We start from the raw sequence: 19,965 nt of genomic DNA, 5'->3' as shown, positions 1-19,965 counted from the left end.
TCTATGAGGCAGAAACTCGGGGGACTTAAACAGGAGATACAGCAAGCAATATTTTAGAATTTGAAAGGATGTTAGAAATTATCAAAATATCTACTTATAAAGGAAGAATTTGAAGAACTCTGTTTTTGTCCAAGGTCACTATTAGATCTCCTGACTGGTAACCGCTCGTTTTCCTGCCTTACTTCATTCTCCCTGATCTCTGAGGATCCAAGCTTGTCTCCAGCCCATGGTAAGTACATAGATGCAGATGCTAAGGGCACCAACTACAGACTATCCACCTGCACCAGAAGTGTAAGAGGACTCTTCTCACGCGTGTTTAAGTGAGCAGATCTGGCGGGGAGGGGATAGCTCAGTGGTAGAGTGCATGCTTAGCATGCACGAGGTCCTGGGTTCAGTCCTCAGTCCCTCAGTCAAAATAAATAGATAAATAAACCTGATTACTCCCCACTAAAAAAACAATTAAATGAAAACATATATATATAAAAGAGAGAGAGCAGATCTAATACTAACTCTGGGCCTTCTGAGAATCTATTTAAGATTCAGACACAAAAGGTCTGTGATAAAGCTTCTATCTCTGCATGTTAAAATTAAATCCTAGACACTAATGGGGAAAAAGAAAAGGCCAGAGATAGGAGAGAATAAGAGCAGAAATATGTGAAAAATAAGGCAGAGATGAGAGATCTCTGAGCTCGGCATGACAGGCACCACCGATACCGTGTGTGCCAAGTTTCCGGTTGAAAGACCCCACCGTAGGTGAACATGTGTGGAGCAGAGCGGGGCTGAGCTCAAAGATAACAGCTGAGAGCTGGGCTGCATCAACAAATGACATCTCCTGCACTGATCAGTGCGGCCTTAGACTTGGGACTGTCTCCCACAGACAGAGGCTGTGCTCCTACAGAGCCCGACCTCTGAGGAACGTCTCCTTCTAACTCTCAGGATGAGCCAAAGATGAGTGTTTAGAAAAGGATGGCTTCGAGGGAATCCGTCTGCTGTCCTGCAGGAGGCAGGGGTTTGCAGGTAACTCAGGAAAGGAAGCCGCTTACCTGTGGGACTCTTCTGAAACTGCAGCTTTTACTGCGGTATCTCCTTCCCCACTTAGTGGGCACAGGGAGACAAAGTGCCTGTGTCTCTGCAAAAGGGCAGGTTAAAAATGGACTTAATCCTGCATGCCTTCTTTCAAGGACACTTTGAAAATTCAAAAGAAATGCATGGGTCTATTTTTTTTTAAACTTGCTGAATCGTTCAGCATCTCTTCAGTTGCTGAGAAGAGGAGCTGTTAGTTTTTTTTTTTTTTCAAGACACTAGATGGTCCATCCCTATGGGATAGAAGTATTAGTCACAGAAATGTAAGTGATCAACCATGACGGTTTAGGGCTGTCTTGGTTCTAACCCTTTGCCAATGCTGTGTGACTGTCCCCACCATACCCCCTGGCTCCTTCCCGCCTCTCTCCTTCACTTTGTCCCTGTTGTCTCCTCCAAGTTTGAATTCACCTCCAACTTTTCCTCTAAATAATTATCCCCACTTCTTCGGATTTCTTCTTCTGGCTTTCACAGCGCTTGTCTCCATTATGATTATAAACTCCCCAGGAGTAAGACCCACAAGCCAGGGAAGTTATTGTTGATCCATAAACTCTTACTGAATTAAATTTTCTTCTTGATCCCAGAAAAGTAAAGGTAAAGAAAGAATTAGAATGATGGGGGATTTTATGGAGTGGTCATATTCAGCAGTGACTTTTTCCAAACTCCATAGAACTGAATTCTGTCGTTACTCTGGCCAAATTTTTGTTTGATATTTTCAATAACAGACCCAAATATGTGACTCAGAATAAATTCTCTGAGACTGAAGACCTTAATTTCCCCTGTTTAGCCTCATTCGAGGCAAATTCTTATCTGTCAGCTTCCTACATAACCAGTATTTACTCAACAAACATTTGGTTAATATTTATTTGGCATCTCCTATGCTGCTGAACACAGAGAAAGCTTTAGAACAAACCCACCTTTCCATTAAAGATAAGGAGATGAGCTGAATAAACGCGTCTCACTTCACCCCTCTGATCACTGGCTGCTCTGCCTGAAGCTCTATTCATTCCACGGCCCCCTCCCCGCAGGCCTTTCCTGACCACCTGAGTCCCCACCTCCAGTCTAGCCCACGTCAATGCTCCGAAACGGAATGCCTGTAACACTATTTTCAGTTCTATATATATGGTACTTAGTATATGCTCTCTTTTCTTATTCCCTCTTTTCCTATGTATCTCTTATTTCCCCCAGATAGATTAAAACTATTCTTAAACCGTTTTATTGTACCTTGCCCCCTAGGACTTGGCAAACTGTAGCATCTCAAGAAACATTATGGTTGTGAATAATCAGTGTAGCTACTGAGACAACATCCTGCCTTTTTCAAAGTGACCCTCTGGACAACTTCCTATTTCTCGCCTCCTCTTTGTAGTCAATATTCTTGAAGGGTTTTCTTAAAATTTACTGCTTCTGCTTCTTTACTGACCGTGCCCTTTTCAATGCACTAGTCTTACTTTTATCCTGCCGCTCCAGGAAACCTTTCCAACTTGAACTTCTGCTTTGCTAAATGCCATGGGCTGTTAGTCCTTGTACCATATGCTATCCTGAGCCCTCCTTCTTCTTGGCCAAAGCTTCTCTTAGTGCAGGATATCACCATGAATTGAATGACCCAAATAAAACCTGGGGAACCAAACTTGATTCCTCCCTGTCCTTCAAGCCCTTCGTAAAATCAGTCACCATGTCCTATCAACTCTGCCTTTCTAGGATGTTCTTCATCTGTCCAGTTAGGTCTTCTAGACATTGTTCAGTTACTCCTTTGGACAAGTCAATAACCTAAGAATATGTTTACTGGCACCCCATTTGTGGAAAAGAACTACCCATAGGAGATCTTTCAGTGTTAGGCATGGTGTTAGATACAAGGTAACGACAATAAGTTACACTTAAATATCATTAGTTCTAAGTAATATATGTTAACCTGTCTAATTGTCACACAACCCAATGAGCTAAGTATAATACCCATACCATTTTAAACATGAAATTGAATCGCAGAAAGGTTAAGCAACTTCCCTAAGGTAACATAGCTAGGTACTTTGAATTCCTCATTTCATTCAGTCTCCATAGCTAGTCTTATATGATGGTATTAATATTTCATCTTATAGCTGAGGAATTGAGGCTGAGAAGCTTAAAATAATTTTCCTTAAGGCCATGCCTTTGGTAGTGTCAAAATTATGATTAGAATCCACATCTAATTGGCTTCAAACTTTCTTCCATATGTACTTTGACAGGGTTACAGAAAACAGTTTAAGAAAAGTGAAACTGGAAGGTACAGCCTAAAGTTCTAATCTGTTGCATTAATTTAGGAACATTTATTTTGAATATTGTTTTTAATGAAGGCAAAGAGGATGAATGCTAAAATAATGACATCTCTAAGGAATGTAAGTGCAGTAAAGGAAATGATGACTAAGGAGAAAAGGCTGGATGTGGAAAGGGAAGAAAAAAAGGGACCAAACAGAGGAGAGAGCCGAGGTGTGGGAGCGGTGGGGTGGAGGAGTTGGGGTAGGGGTGGTGGCAGAAGGGACCTATGGGACTGGAAGGAGGAGCTAAGCTGGAGCGTGCATGCAAGGATGAACTGCCTTGATAGTGTTTAGGAAATCCAATGAGAATGTGTTAGAAAATTTCTTATGTGACTAAAGAGTTCAACAACATGCATATTTCATGATGTTGGCCTTATGTGACTGGTTACTGATGAATCTGCCAGCTGAAACAAAGCCAAAAGATACCCAGTGATTTTATTCAAGTTTACTAACATCTACCCAGACCTGCATGTAGCATGGACGTGACAAGTGATTACTATTCTAAAAATGTCTACAAGCTATCCAGCACGTTGTGGATACTTTGTATTCCGCACTTACTCAGCACTGCAGAACATTTTGTTCCTAAAGTATTTAGTGTTTTTTGTTTTTTTTTTTTCTTTTTGGTTGTTTGTTTTTTGTTTTTGTCTTCGGTTTTGATTTGTGTATCGCTCTTCTATTTAACTTAATGTTGATGGAAACAACGATCTTATAAACATTCCCCACACACCCTGTGTGGTCAAGAAAACAAATGCAGACATCAGTCTGAGTGTCTGATCTCTAGAGGACAGAATGAGTCCGAGTGGCCCCAGACCCAGGCCCTTGAGGGTTGGTTAGAGAATTGTTTATGGAACATGGAATGAGTAAAGGATGGGAGTCAGAGCAGTTGGGTTCAAATATCAGCTCCATTTAGTCAACTGAGTGACTTCTGGGGAAGAAATTAATTTACTAAACTTCAAGTTTCTCTCCTTTAGGATTGTGAGGTGTGTGGATTTTTTTTTTAAATAAAGATTACACGAAATAATAATTTTGAAAAAATTCATGTAACATAAATCTGACACATAGTATTTTCTCAATAAAAAACTAAATAAAGGAAATTAGATGCCAACATCAGAGAATTAATTAGTTGGTTTCTCATAAAAGAGACCAAAAATGATAACACAAACAAATGATACATTCTTCATAGAATAAAAGAAAAAATCCATATATCCTCACTTTCTGACATGTGAATGAGAGTGTGAACAATTTAAAATAGTGAGCAAAAGAACAAATAACCTTAGAGCATTAGGTCTTCTAAAAGGTGTGGTAACTAACACATTATGGTTCCAAATATTACAACTGAATACATATCTCAAAAGGGTTGATTTAACCCCCAAATTTAGAAAACTCTTTCTGAGGAAAGGGAGGTCCTAAGGAGAACCTATTGCCCTGAATAAATTAAAAAGCAAAACAATCCTGGTCAATTGTTTTTTTCCCTGACTTGCATGTTACTCTTGGTTTTTCAGACTTTGCTCAACTGGGAAAGGAGTTTTCAGAGGTTGTCAAATAGAGAGCTTGTTGATCAGGATGACGTTGTGTGCGAGAGTGCTCACGGTGAGTGGGAATCTAGAGAGCAGGCCCGAGGAGGCCCGGCAGGTCCCATCTCTGTGACATGACTTGTGTCTTTATTCCCGCCAGCTTTTCAGGCGATGTCAGTCCTCTTATCCATCATCATCAGACCAAGTCACCTCTCCTGGTGATGTCTCTACCAATTTCCTCATTATACAGTCATCTCTCTTTCTAGTTTAAACTCTTACCACTATAGTGTAGTAGAAATAACACAGGATTTAGAGAAATAAGACTTCTGTCTCTAGTCCAGCTCTCCCAATAAAGAGTCTTTTAAAATATATATATATTCAAATTATTTACGTTAGCTGAAATTCTCTTATCTTTAAGAGCTATCTTGTCTGGTTCTGGTTAAGGATAAAAATAAATCTGTATGACTTTAGTAATGTGCAAAACACTATATAAATGTAACCACTCATCATTTATGTGTATTTCTGCACCCTTCATTCAGCTGTATGCCCCTGAAAGCATGAGTCTTCCTTTTTATGTCTCTGCATCTTCAAAGATTAGAAGTTGGTGAAGGTTTTGTTTTTTCTGCACATTTGACATTCAGTAGATCATGCTGGCAGTGTTTGGGGGTTGTCAAATACAGAAAGAGCCTTTAAACTTCACAGGAACTCTTAGGCAAAGCCTAGTAATCTCTCCTCCCTTTTAGAAGCTAATAGGTAACTGATTATGCCTATGGATGGAGGTAAAATATATTCAAGACAAGAAAAAGAGCAAAGCTAACTAAAATTATGGACCGTACAAGTAAGTACAAACCATTTTTTCACCCGTTTCAAACTTGAAGCCAAACAATTACTTTCAAAGATTGGTAAGCATCATATTCCTGGCTTGAAAGAGCTCCCACATGATAACGTTTCCTCTGACACTTATTACAGCTATTGCTAACAGTGGGATCTGCGGATCATTACATCTTAATGCCAACGTTGCCTTGTTATAGCCTGAGTAGAGGCGTTGCAGTTTGACTGCAGCTGCTCCATGACATGATAAAGAATTTGGAAAGTTGCAATGCTGCTTGCAGTGTCCTTTGCTGATAAAGTAATAGTGTTGGAGATATGTGTTGGTATTTGATAATTTTGAAAGCTCTGAGAAAGCTACGACAGCTTGGCAAAACATAGCTGGCTAGAAAACTTCTTTGAAGTATTCCTCAAGCCCTGTGCCTGTCCTCAAAGGTAAAGTGACAGTCAAGGAAGACATTTCATGGAAGCAAATCCCAGCACCTGCCTCTGGCAGTCTTGCTAGAATCCTTTATTGTTCTTTTCCTCCTTTTGTTTGAGCAATTAGATGCATAGGCTGGAACGTGTGAAGTCTAAAATGCTTATTTTCAAACAGCAGTGTTTAAGTGTATAAATTTAACCATAGAAAACATCTAGCAAATGTTTACTTGCGGTTTTACGCCTCTAAATATAAGGGTTGCTCTCTCATAAGGACATCCCTTCAAGACCACAAGAGATAACTGTTTCACCTAATTTCATAGAGATAAGGTTAAGGAAAATAGGAAGACAGAGAAATTTGCCTCAATAAAGAGAGCAAGAGAAAACCCTTGAAAAAACAACTAATGAAACAGGAATAAACAATTTACCAGACAAAGAATTCAAAGCATCACTAATAGGAATGCTAACTGAATTAGAGAAAAGGAGAGATAAATACAATGAGAATTTAATGAGGAACTGGGAAATATAAAAAAGAGCCAGTCAGAACTGATGGATACAGTAACTGAAGTGAAAACCATACTAGACGCAACACACACACACACACACACACACACACACACACGCACACGCACATGCACAGGAATATTACTCAGTCATAAAAAAGAATGAAATTCTGCCATTAGCTACAACACAGATGGGCCTAGACAATATTATGCTACTGAAATAACAGACTAAGAAAGACAAATACTGTATGTTATCACTAATATGTGGAATCTAAAAAATAAAACTAATGAATTTATATAACAAAATAGAAACAGAGACAAATATAGAGAACAAATTCGTGGTTACCAGCAGGGAGAGAGAAAGGGGGAGGGAAAAGGTTGGAGTAAGGGTTTAAAAAATACTAACTACTGTGTATAAAATAAAAAAGCAATAAGGACATATTGTACAGCCCAGGGAAATGTAGTCATTATTTTGTTATCACTTTAAATAGAGTATACTCTGTAAAAATATTGAATTACTATGTTGTACACCTGAAGTAACACAATACTGTAAATCAATTATACTTCAGTAAAAAGAAAATAAATACAGATTTTTATAAGTTTTATAAGTTTTTTTCCCCCTAAGCATCTAGAAGAATGGACTAGGGAGAATGTTGATTTGGGTGGAGGGATGGAAATCAAGTCTTCAGTTTGGGGTGTTAGATTCGTTTAAATTAGCTGTCTAAATAAAAACAACAAACAACAACATCTTTACCTAGATAGGAGTCTGATTTCCTCTGTTGTTAAAGAATCCTGGAGGTAGAAGACCTAGGGCTCTTGTGCTGACTGCAGACACGTCTTGCTGCTTTGCCCCCTCTGATGTGTTGCCTCATGGTCTAAGATGCCTGCTTGAGCCCCAGTCATCCTGTACACAGTTCAGGAAGCCGTGAAGAAGGAGGAGAAAGACGGAGCACCTGGTCCCTTTCAGGAAGACTGCCCATAAGCCCCACATACCATGCATGTGCATTTCAATGGCTAGAATGTAGAGATTAGATGACAGTTTAATTGAAATGAAAGTCTGAGCTGATGCGTTGTGCCCCAAATAAAATCAAGGATCTGCACTGAGAAGAATGGAGAGAGTAGATATTGAAATAGACCAACAGTTGTCTCTTCAACAAATATGTTGAACTTAAGATATCTTTTTTAGTAGTCTTTTATTTTTTACCGAATTTTTACTTAAAGAATATTTCAAATCTTCACAAGAATTGTGCAATGAACCCCCACTTAATATTCAGCTAGGCTTTCCAGTTGTTAATGTGTTGAGAGATTTAGTCTTTTTCCTTTACTCCCTCCCTCTCCCTTTCCCTCCCTTTCTCTCCATCCTCCACCTCTCTATTTCTATACCTATAACTATATCATCTATCTATATGAAACCTTTGACAGATAAAAGTGGAAGGAGCAAGAAGCCAGGTAAAGCAGGGTGAGACCTAAGACTCCTGCGAAAAAGAAGAAGGATGGAGGATCGGGGAGTAACTCAGAAGCGAGCACAGTTCTAAGAAAGATTCAGCCAGCCCATGAAAAGTCCTCGAGCCAAAGCTGCCTGTTAAAGAGTCCACCCCTCGCAGAAAAGGGCTGGCATTAACACCGCGACTGTGCACAGTCAGGGGTGGGAGAAGCCTACAGGGAGTGTGTTCTTGGCTTGAACAGGGGGTGGATCAGGAAGAGCCGCAGCTGGAATAGTCAGCTTCGCTCCCCACAGTAGAAGATCTGAGTGGCACGTTCTCATAGTTGCTGTAACATCTGATGCTTCATTATGTATCTCCTAAGAACAGAAATATTCTCCTACATAACCACAGTGCCATTTTACGACCCTGGAATTTCATGCTGACACAATTGCATTATCTGATGTATTCTGAGATCTCTTTTAAATGTTCAAGTGGCGATAACTAGTAGGCAGTTAGCTATAAGCTCCTGGAGTTCAAAAAGGTAGAGACAACCTAGCCAAACCTTTATTAGTATCGAAAAGTACTGGGAGGGAATTATCAGATATTCAAAGGCTCAAATTATACACACATCATGGGGTCTTACACAAAGGTATGCTCTAGAAGAAGTGAACAGCAAAGAAAAAGACAGAAATGGAGAAATTGTAGCGTAACAGAACTCCAGAGAACATTGCTACCAGTCAAATAGGTAGTTTTTTGTTTTCTTTTCAAATGTGAGTGGTAAATGCAACAAAATTAAATTGCAAGAGTTAAAATGTTTCTTGGAAGACAAGATATTTAATAAAAATATGAAAGGGTATTAATAAAAATCCATGTATCTCATTTCAAATTATATTAGAAAATATGGAGTGGAAAAATAAAAGCACATTCAAGTGCTTGCTTTCAATTAGGGGAGTCCAATGTTCTAATATGGTTATCGGATTTAACTATCTAAGCTCTCTTTCCACAACCACACCTACTAATTTAAGATCTTTATCTCCTGGAAGAGTCTACGTTGATAATTCCTAGGGTGCTCAGCACTGTGTCGTACGTGCTAACAAATACTTCTTTTCAGTTGCTCCACACCAGTTCAGCGGCCCCTGCTGCTCCAGCTCTGCTCATCATGCTTTATCATTAGCGCAGCCCTTCCATGGCGCCGTGCCACCGTCTCATTTGGTAGGACCCACCATGACATCCAAGGTGATTATCACCAGAGGTTGCTGCACATCTTGCAGTGAAAAACAGACCCAGTTCTTTGAATTCCTCTGGTCTTTGAAATCCAATGCTGCACTGCACTTCCTGTCAAATTGGGAAAAATTCCCTCTCCCCAGATACGTGCCATATTTGGACATTTGAGAATCGGGCAGGCTGCTGTGAAAAGAGTAACTGCTACTCTGATGTAGAGCTCCTTCTGCCAAAGATTTTAGAACTGAGGCTTGAAGGAGTCTGGGACCAGACTGAGATCTATGCATCTCCTCTTTCCACACAGATGATTCTTTGTTCTCCTTCTACATACAGAACTCTTCAAGCCAACCAAAGTACTGTCTCTCCTGAAAGGAAAGCCAGAAATGGCTGCACACCAAGTCCTTGGCCAAGAGCTAGGACTTCCACCTACCTCATAATAAACAGAGAAAAAAGGTTCAACAGTGGTTTGTAAAAATGTAAAGAAAACCGCAACCTAGAACCAGGAACAGGGTGTATATTGTTCAAATCTCTGGGGAAAAGAAAAATAAAGGAAGTTTGGTCTGTACACAAAAGACATAAAGATATTTATGTAGCAAAGAAATGTAAAAAAAGACTGTCAGTAAAGTGGAAAAAAAAGTATAAAACTAGAAAGTAGTAAAACCTAATAATAATTATGACAATAAATGTGACTGTATTTAAGACCAACATTAAAAGACAAAGATTTTTACAAAAAGATTTTTTTAAAGTAAGGAAAGATTTATTAGATAAAAAAGCCAGCAAAAACAGACTTTGTATCAAGCAATCGTTTAGCAGTGAACAAAACAGATAAATTCCTACACTCATAAACTTATGTAAGGAGGACAAGTAAGTTAACATTTAAACAAATCATTTTTTAAACAAATAAAAGAGTGAGGAAGGATGTGTAGAAAAACACAGCAGGGTAAGGAAAGCAGGAGAGCTGCACGGGGCAGGAGTTGCTACTTGACTAGGATGGTCAGGGAAGGCCTCACAGGTGAGGTGAGATTTGAGTGTGAATGGAAGTGAGGATGATCCCACGGGGATGGTGGGGGAGAGGGGGAGGAGAATGTTTTGGGAAAATGAAGCAGCAAGTGCAAAGGGCTGAAGGTGAGCATGGTTGGAGTGTTCAAGGAACAGTAAGGTCATTGTGACTGGAATGGAGTAAACCAGGACGAGAGCATTAAGAGTTCATGTCAGAGCATTAGCAGGGATCAGAGGATGGGCCTTTTAGCCCACTGCATTTTGACTTTTATTGCAAGTGATCTGGGGAGCCACTAGAACATTCTGAGAATAGAAGTGACATGATCTGGCTTTTAAAAAAATGCCTTTTTTTTGCTCTGTTGAAAATAGAATGAAAAGTTGAGGGGACCAAGAATGGAAAGAGGAAGATGAATTAGAGATTTACTCTGATAGTCCAAGTGAGGCATAAGAGCAGTTGGGATCAGGATGCTAGCGGTGCACAGAGTGAGCAATGGCCAGTTCTGACCGTGGGTTCAAGGGAGAGTTGACAGAATTTCCAGATTGGTTAGATGCCTTTTGCACTTCTTGACTTGCTTGTTTGTCTTCCTTATAAGACTTTAAGTTCCATGGTGACACAATAAATGTATTATTCAGCTTAGCTCCTTTACACTAACATAGTATTTGCCCTATAACAAGCAATCAGTATTTTTTAAACTAAATTTAATTTCTATAGACAGATATTTAAAAATGAGCTCTGTGGAATGGTAATAGTAGCAGAACAATGTAAAATGTACTTAACATCATTCAAGAATTCTCAGCCCATTACTGCACGTAAGATCATGAGCAGAATAACAATCTGAGGTACGACTGGAAGAAGGGCTAAGATTCGTGTGCTAGACCAAATGGCCATTATGTCTCATTCGTTGTGATAATTTCTTCATGCAAAACTCCATGCATATTTTATTCTTTAAAATGAACTGCTATTAGATTCTTACATCATAATGTCAAAAGGTAAATTTTGGAGAAAAGGCACAATACATTTGGTACTATATAATCAAAGTTGTAAGATAACCAGCATTAATTGTTGTGTGTGGCTGGAACTTTTTCAAGTTAAAACTTCAAAGGACTTTTAATACGTAGTCAATTCAGATGCTACAAGTACAATAATAATAAACACAACAGCTCAATTATAAAGTCGTTACTCTTGATGCACTCAATGATCCACTAATTCAACATTTTTACAGTAGATTTTGATGAAACTAAAACTTGCAGAATGCTCCTATTCTACCACACAGCAAATCGCCATTGAAAAGGATATGCAATCCAACAGATAATATGTATCTTAAAACGTTCTAAATGCAAGTAAATATATTAACTTTAAGTGCCCTGCCATCATGCAGCTGAAAGAACTGACTGCAACTGATTTCACTGTAATTTATACACTGCTCCAGCTTTACACATTCTTTTTCTATTCTCTTTGAAGGACATCTTGAGCATTTTTAGGAAATAACACTAAAAAGTAAAATTATTTGGATGCATACTAAAAAGCCAAGTGTAATGTAGTACCCTACTATAGACGTATTTTTTGGTACTTCCTTGCATTCAAATTGGGCAGAGCTCTCAGTGTTCTTCATACAGAGCTTAAAGGGCTTCCAATTAACTTCCATGAAAGTTGAATTTTTAAAATTACATTAAATGTGTAAATTACATTAAAGGTGTAAAACATGTATAGTTTGCATGAAAGATATTTCATCAGAGGAGATCAGTTAATTTCCTGAACATCAACAAGTCAGACCTTAAAATACTCTTGAAGTTTAGGAAATATATGTGACTCTCCTGTGACCACTCCTTTATAATTGATTACCACTATTTTAGAAACTACTATGGCTTTCTTAATATAGCCTGGAATTGTTTAGGATCAAGTATTAAATATAGTGTATGTAGTGAAATGTATGATGTTATATTGGGAAGAGGCTAGAAAAGTCAAACTAATCACATCTTCTAGTGCCTGCTTTATACAAAGATCTAGGACTTTCCTCTGGATCTAACACAGTTATGAATGTAACCAAAATGCCTATCTACTTGTTATTTAATGCTTTTTAGAAGAGTCTGTCTTACTCTTTTCTCTGCTCCTACAATGCCTGACATATGGCAAACATTTAATGTTTAATTAGATGATTACTATACAAGTGAAAGAATAAACAGATGAATGAATGAATGGGTTAAGTGACTAGCCGATTAATCAAGGTGGCATTGTTAATTGGACATCACTGTTGTAACATTTGCATTAAATTGTTTTTCTAGCCATAATGACTGTCTTTTCCTGAGTTGCTTACAGTTCTTTACCTGGCCCACTCAGAACTCATGGCCTATATATTTGGGTAACAGGGAATTGAGACTGAATGTGACCAAGAGTACAAAATTATGTGGCCTGTTATTATTGAATCAAGGTGAGACAGTATTTAGTAGGAATCTTGAGTACCTCCCACACTGGCTGCATCCACCTCCTCTGCCCTATTCCCAGCACAGTTTACAGAAGGCCCCAATGACGAGAGGTGCCTGTGTGAGCACTGAGGGCTGGTTATTGGGGTCTTTTATAAGGTCGGGTCACAAGGTGCCTGATCGGCTTGTGTACAAGTCTCTGATTGGCTGTAGATGAGGTAAGAAGTTTAGGGTCTGTAAAGGGCGGTGGGGTTTATGACTCTGATAAGGTGGGCTGGAACAAGCCAGCCTGAGCTACTGAGATTAGCTCAATAATCTCAACAATAATTATGTGTTTCTTCACACAGTAACGGCAGTGTTCCAGAGGGCAAGTCTCAAGGAGTAAGTACATATCAAACTTCTGCTTGTGTCATGCTTCTGGATTCCCTTTTGGCCAAACCCAGTCACTTGTCCAAGCTTTGAACTGGGGTAAGAACAGACCACACAGGGATATGGATACCCAGGAGGCATGATTCACTGGGGTGTAGTGGGATTAATATAACAATATCCCATGAGTAATAGAATTGATTATATATTCTGCAATAGCCCAGACACAAAGTAGAGAACTGATTAATGGGAGGAAGATAAAGTTTGGGAAGGCCTGTTCAGAGCCTATTTCAGCCACTAAGAGAGAGATATTAGTAGCTAAAACAAAGAGGATGGCAATGTGATAGAGGACAGCAAGTGCATCTGGAAGTTGCGAGTTAAAGTCAAAGGACTTGTATGATTGGATATGGGAGTAAAGAGAAGGAATTCTGCGGGATGACAATAGTTTCTGGTATGTGCACATGGGTAAACAGTGGTACCATTTCTGAAAAAAAAATTGGCTAAGAACAATGCTGTGATCACAGGTTTGGTGCTGGATACTTTGGGCTGGAGGGTCCTTTTAGTTATCCAAGTGAGGAGGTCAAACACGTAGTTGGATATTTAGGTCTTGAGCACGGAGGTTTGTACCAAAGATAAAAATCTGAGATCATAACTAAAGTCAAGGTTTTGGAAAAAAAAAAAACACTGCAATGGGATAATCAAGGTAGAAATTCAGATTAATGAGTGTAGCATAGGGAATGGGAGAAGAAATAGAAATGGCTCAGCATCTCCAACTTTTGTCAGAAGCTTGCCTGTGATGGGGAGAGACCTACTGTGAAAACCGAAAGGAAAAGTGGAATCAATGAGCTTGTTTGTCTGCTGTTTGCTAATTCTATAAAGACAGGAAAAATGTGAACATTAAAAAAATATTCTCCCAGGCAGAAACTTGAAGAGAGAAAGATGTAGAAGTTACCATCCCTCCTTGGCTCATCTACCTGTCGTACTGTTTAATCTAGTAAATTAATCTTAGCCACCTGCCATCAACTGATAGGAACACACTCAAGAGGCATTTGGACATTAACAGGAAACAGTTCTCTAATTTCTCTGAACCTGAAATGACCATTCTCCATGCTTCTATGTGTCCAAATCCTGCCCATCCTTCAAGGGCAGATTCAAACACACTTTCGGTATTAATTCTTCCCCCATGCCCACTCTTCCAACAGTCAGATGTTAACAGCTTCCTACTTTATCTGTATCCCTTATATTCTTCTTTCTTTTGAATGTCCTTTCTCTACCTATTCTACTATCTTCTTGAGAGCAGTGATTGTTTCATATTCATTTTTCTATTCCCTCAGTGCAAGAAGCATAATAGGCAATCAAGAAAGGTTTAGTGAATAGATGTGTTGGCAGAATTTCAGGCTTCCGTCAGAGTTCTTCAAAGCCATTATTTCTGGACAAGAGGTGTGTGCATATGTGTGTGTGGGGTGAGGGGAGGTTTTCCTTCAGTGCACACCATGATGTTTGCTGTCTAGCTGACATACTCATTAGACTCCTTTTTGCGGCATTTGTACTAAGAGAATTTCTAATTGAGGGTTGTCTCGGGTTGATTCCTACAAGAGCCAGTGAGTTTTACTCACAGTTATCGTCTTTTTTAGATAAAAAGTTTTTATCTCAGGGTGTCCACACTTAGTTGCATCCCAAATGGTTTATAATGATGATAATTAGCATTTAAATAGAACCTTACCTGTTCTGGGGCCTTACAGCCACGCTTATTACTTAATGGAACGGTCATGCTATTATCCTTCATTGAGAAATCTTCAAATATAAAAACCTACGGTATATAGATATCATAAAAAGCCTAGGAGCTGATAGAGTTAGTGATGCTATGCATTTTGCCAGAAACTTCAATTTTATGTTATAAAGTTGAAGCGTGGAAGGCCATTAGTATTTTCCATCCCTGAAACTTAGCATGCAATGTATGCTCTAAGGTACAACTACATAAAGACCAAAAAAAAAAAAAAAAAAAAAAAAAAAAGTTCCTTCCACAATAACCCACCATTTGTCAAGGAGAGAAACCTTTTCTTTTCAACGATCTATTAATCGCCACAGGACATGAGTGAGCACTGAAAGAAATCAGTCTGTTTGAAACTCTTACTGAGATCATTCAAAGCCAGTCTCAGGCTGTGATCACTCATAAGACACTAGTGATTTTGAGAGCACCCTAAGAGCATAGTTAGGACTTCAAAGAATAAATCTCAATTCAAGATCCCTATTGGCTTTTGACAGTTATCTCATCATCTTGGCTATTATACTATTGTATCTTGGAAGGAATACTAGATTTCTTTTTTTTTTTCCATTCTCCTCTTAGATGTCAAGTTTATGTCTGGCCTTTCATGGCTTGATTTTATAGCTGGTGAGCCTTAGGAGAAATACAGGACAAGGTCTGAAACCAGGTTGATGAAAGAACAGCAGTATAACTGGAGGTCAATGGTGAAATGCAGATAAAAATAGAAATTTCTTATTCTGTTAGAAATTAAGTATACTTTTCTGTTTCTTAAGGGATACAAGGGACCTCACAAAATTTTGGAGATTCAACTATTGAGGGAGACTAGAGTAGTGGAAAGAGAACTAGGATTAATAGTCAGAGTTAGGCAGAGCTTTTAATCTCCATTTACCATTAACTTGCTGTGTGATTTGGGGGAAATTAATATAGCCTCTCTAGGGAGTCTTAAGCTATACAATTTTTAAATAATGGAATTAGAAGTTAATAGTCACTTTAATTATATATTTTAAGGCAAGATTCTATAAATGGGGATATACAATTAAAGAGTAGAAACTGCCTTCACTGATGTGATTAGGAGCCTGGGTCCTCTAATATATTTTATCAGAATTAATTCATCATACAGAATCCCATTACTATATTCGTCAGTCAAGGATTATTTTAAAACAAAGTTGTTTTTTTTTTTTTTAATGTGTGCTTTAAATTACTTCTGCTCAGACAACTTTTTGCCTGGGCATCTTTAGCAGAAGTCAGGGGTTAAGGTATTTCTGTAGAAACTGTGTTTCTTAGAATGTCTAGGAATAACCACTGAATCAGCTGGGAGGTTGGTACACCTTCACTCAATGACCTTCTCAGTAAAGCTCCTATACTATCCAAGTGCCAGTAATAAAAAAATAATTTTAAAAATTACTTAAAAAATCTCTACATGATTTACATTTAAACTTAAGCTATATACAAATACAGTCAGAAATAGGAAATAAAATAGTTTATATATATATTGCAGGATATGTTCAAGGTGTTACGCATAGAGCTTCAAGCAAAATCAAAGCAATAAACAACTCTTCATCATATTTCATGTCTTAAAACCCCCTCCAAATATAAAGGGCAACACTGAATTAGAGCAAAACACACTGCACACTGAGTAAGGAGATTGGGGTGACTCTTTGTCATAACAGTGAGGATCTCAGGTTTTATCCTTAGTCAAACTAGGGGTTTGAACACTGACACCTGGAATTCCTAATTACATGACCTTGGGCAAGCAACATAACCTTACTTAGCCTCAATTTCCTCACTGCAAATGCAAATTGGTGATAAAAGGGTATTTTCTATCTTACAGGTTGTTGAGAAGGTCAGATGAGTAAAGTATTTATAAATTGCGAAGTGCTGTGCCAATGCAATTCTATTTGATGGAGTAGCAGCTAATTCTGGTGCTAAGAAGAGCCTTTGTTCTTCTGGCTATATGGAGGCATTAGATCAGTGTCATCTTTCTACAAGTACATGTAAGGAAGAGAAAGATTTTTCTAATTAAGGGGTATGTGTGATGAGTTGAAACAGGTTTTCTACAAAAAGTATAATACCGCAAATATCTTATACAGATTTGCGTTATGAAACCGTCAAGTTGAATGTCAAACTGTAACCTTAGTCTGAAGGACTTAAAAAATACAATACCATGTTGCATTTGGATTTGAAGCAGGGACTTTTGATCTGTTTACCAAGACACACTAAATAAAGAAGGATTTAACATTCTATGCTTACAACCTGTGACTAACCTGAGTTAACCTGATTAACAGGGAACACAGAGTTAGGGTGTCTCTCTTTCATGAACTTGGTTTGTGGGAGGATAAGATGTGTCACGTACATGGAGATGGCCCAGAGAGAAGGAATGACTGGGAAAAGAAGAATGTGAACCTGACAAGAGCAAGAAAGAAGGGAGACTAATATTTGTCATATGTCTGCTACACACCTGGCAGTGTGAAAGGCACCTCAGAAACATATCCTCATCCAGTCTTCATAGGAACAGGAACGCTGTGCAAATGGCAATATTAATTTCAGTTTTTATGGAAGAAGAAAGCCAGGGTGAATAAAATGGAATGCTGATCTTGTCCATGAGCTACTAGGTGGCAGAGGTAAAGAGTTTTGGTGATCGCCAAGGTCCTTTCTAAGGCCAGTACTTCATAAGAAAGGCTGCTCACAATGAAAAATTGTCATCAGCTTTGCATTCAGAATCCCACCCACATACCTATGGGACTTTGTGGTAGGAAGCAGGGCTGACTGGTTGTTGTGAAGTTTGAGGCTCTCACATCTAGCTGTTATAGGTGTGGCAAGGTTGAGAGAAAAACATCGTGTTCTTCAAGGGATGGAGGAGGGGTTTCTAGAAATCTGGGGATTTTGTGAAGAAGGATGGCTATTACACTGGCCAAGGGGTGGCAGCAGTGGTACAGACACTGACTGAAGCAGAGAGTAAAGTCGTCCACATTCAGGAGTGAGATCTAAGAAGATGAGTGACTGAGAGGGAAGAAACTTGGTGATAAGCATGGGCACACACCAGCAGAGCCTACAGAAGGAGCAGGTGGCTGCCGAAGTTCTATTATTCTTATTTAGGCATCATACATGGTGTCTCCTCACATTAGCTTCTAGCAGATCTAGAGAAGCCAAACGCCACAACATCGTCTCTGGCTGAGAACTAAGAATTTTGTCCCATCCTGTATAATTCATAATACAGAAAGGGGATAGAGGTTCAAGACCAGAGAGTTGTCAGGTATCAGAAGGCATCATCTCCACTTGGAATGTTACATTCTCTATACTTAAGAGTGCAGTGCTTTTTTCATGTTGGGCATAGCAGTTTTCATCCCCCTGGCATCTGACACCACAGGATTTAGGCTTACAGAAAATAAATTTCTTCTTCTTTTCTGCAAATTAAAAAAAAAAAAACTGAACTAGAAAAAGGCAACAAAGGCAGGTGAACTATCCTGACAATCATTTGTCTTACTGAATTTTTCCAAATCACCAAGGATTGTGGCTTGTGCTTCCATCTTTTCTGTAACACTAAAAGAAAATAACACATGACAATCCAGGTATTTCAAAATGAAGAAAGTGTGTATGTCTGGAGGAGAAGACATAAGAATCCAGCTAAAGTCTACTCCAATAGGTACTTCTAGAAAAACAAAATAACAATAAAACCTGTGATTGCACCAACTGCAAAAATGCAAATCTTTAATCATAAGACCTAAAAAAATGGTTCCCTCAGCAAAATTTTAGTAAAAGTTAATACTAACTTAATTTCTTATTGATACCTGCCATCACATTTCCTTTTCACATTAGGTATCAGAATTACACTTCTGTGGATCTGATACAGCAGAAATCCCTGCTGGAAGGCAAAGTAGCATAATAACTGCAATAAAGGATATTATACAATTACATCTTCCAAGGAGTTCTGCATTAACAGCATGTTTAGAAGCCCCGGTGGATTTGCTAATGTATATTAACCACATCATCAATAGCTGAATTATTTGTCATGCAATATTGACTTTCAGTTGGGAGGGGATGGCAAAAATATGAACAAAATAATCTTCACTGATAATCTCATTAACTTCGGCTTTCATCAAGTATCATGTCTTCAAATACACATGCTAGTCTTGTGTGTTCATTAGCTTAAAAAGAGCTCAGCTCAACACTGATTTATTATGGATAGCTCTGACAGAAACGCATTTTCACTGATACTAAAGATGCTATCTTTGACTAACAGAGTGACGGAAGAGGAGGAGAAACAAAGAAAGAAAGGAAATTTTAAAGCACTTAGCTTGATATGGCTTATTGCTCGAAGTTCTTTGTGCCAATGAGGGGAGAAGCAGAGAAATGCTACAATGACAATGGGAAATGGCACAGGTCAATCACACTGGACTATGACTTCTGCTTATTTTAATAAGTGGAAAGGCCTAACAGGAATTGCGGTAGGCAGAACAGCTACCCAAGATGTCTACACCCTAAGTCCCCTTAATTGTGCATATGTTAACTATATGCAACAAAAAGGGTTTTCCAGATGTAATTACGGTTATAGACCTCAAAACAGGTATATGATCCTGGACGAACTTGGAGGGCTCAATTTAATCACCTGAGCCCTTAAAAGTACAGAATTTTCCTTGCCTGGAGGCAGAAGAGAAAGTCAGAGAGATACCGAGCATGAGAAGGATTCAACGTACCTTGCTGGCTCTGAGATGTAGTGGCCAACATGCAAGTTCTGGGGAGAGGTCTCTAGGGGCTAATGGAAGCTCCCAACTGATACACGGCAAGTAAACAGGGACTTCAGTCCTACAACCACAGGCAACAACCTGGATGACCTTGGAAGTGGGTTCTTCCCAGAGTCTCCCAGTAAAAGCATGACTGATCAACACCTTGATATTTTTGTCCCCACAAACAGCCAAAACAACCCAGATTTTTACCTATAGAACTGTGAGGTAATATGTTTACATTGTTTTAAGTTGCTAAATTTGTGGTTGTTTGTTACAGCAGCAACTAATTAGCAGAAATTAATGAATGAATATAACTAACTGTGAAGATGCGCATATAAGCAAAAGGTCATTTTTCAGATGTAAAAATTCAGACTAGCACTCAACTGACTTTCTGAAAATCATGAGGGAATAATAC

General features: G+C 38.7%; 1 protein-coding gene and 1 long non-coding RNA gene across 2 annotated transcripts in view; both read right to left on the bottom strand.

The window, feature by feature from the left end:
• Positions 1 to 19,965, bottom strand: part of LOC102519218 (serine/threonine-protein kinase TNNI3K) — a 285,392-nt gene that overhangs the window by 104,895 nt on the left and 160,532 nt on the right. The window lies entirely within an intron of this gene.
• On the bottom strand, positions 7,299 to 17,980 carry LOC116668086. Its single transcript, XR_004325171.1, has 3 exons — positions 17,285 to 17,980; positions 7,624 to 7,644; positions 7,299 to 7,534 (listed from the first exon to the last, which is right to left on the bottom strand). It is a non-coding gene; the product is annotated as an uncharacterized LOC116668086 (long non-coding RNA).

This window comes from Camelus ferus, chromosome 13 (genome assembly GCF_009834535.1).
Source record: "Camelus ferus isolate YT-003-E chromosome 13, BCGSAC_Cfer_1.0, whole genome shotgun sequence".
Lineage (NCBI taxonomy): Eukaryota > Metazoa > Chordata > Mammalia > Artiodactyla > Camelidae > Camelus > Camelus ferus.
This window is presented reverse-complemented; position numbering and strand designations above follow the sequence as displayed.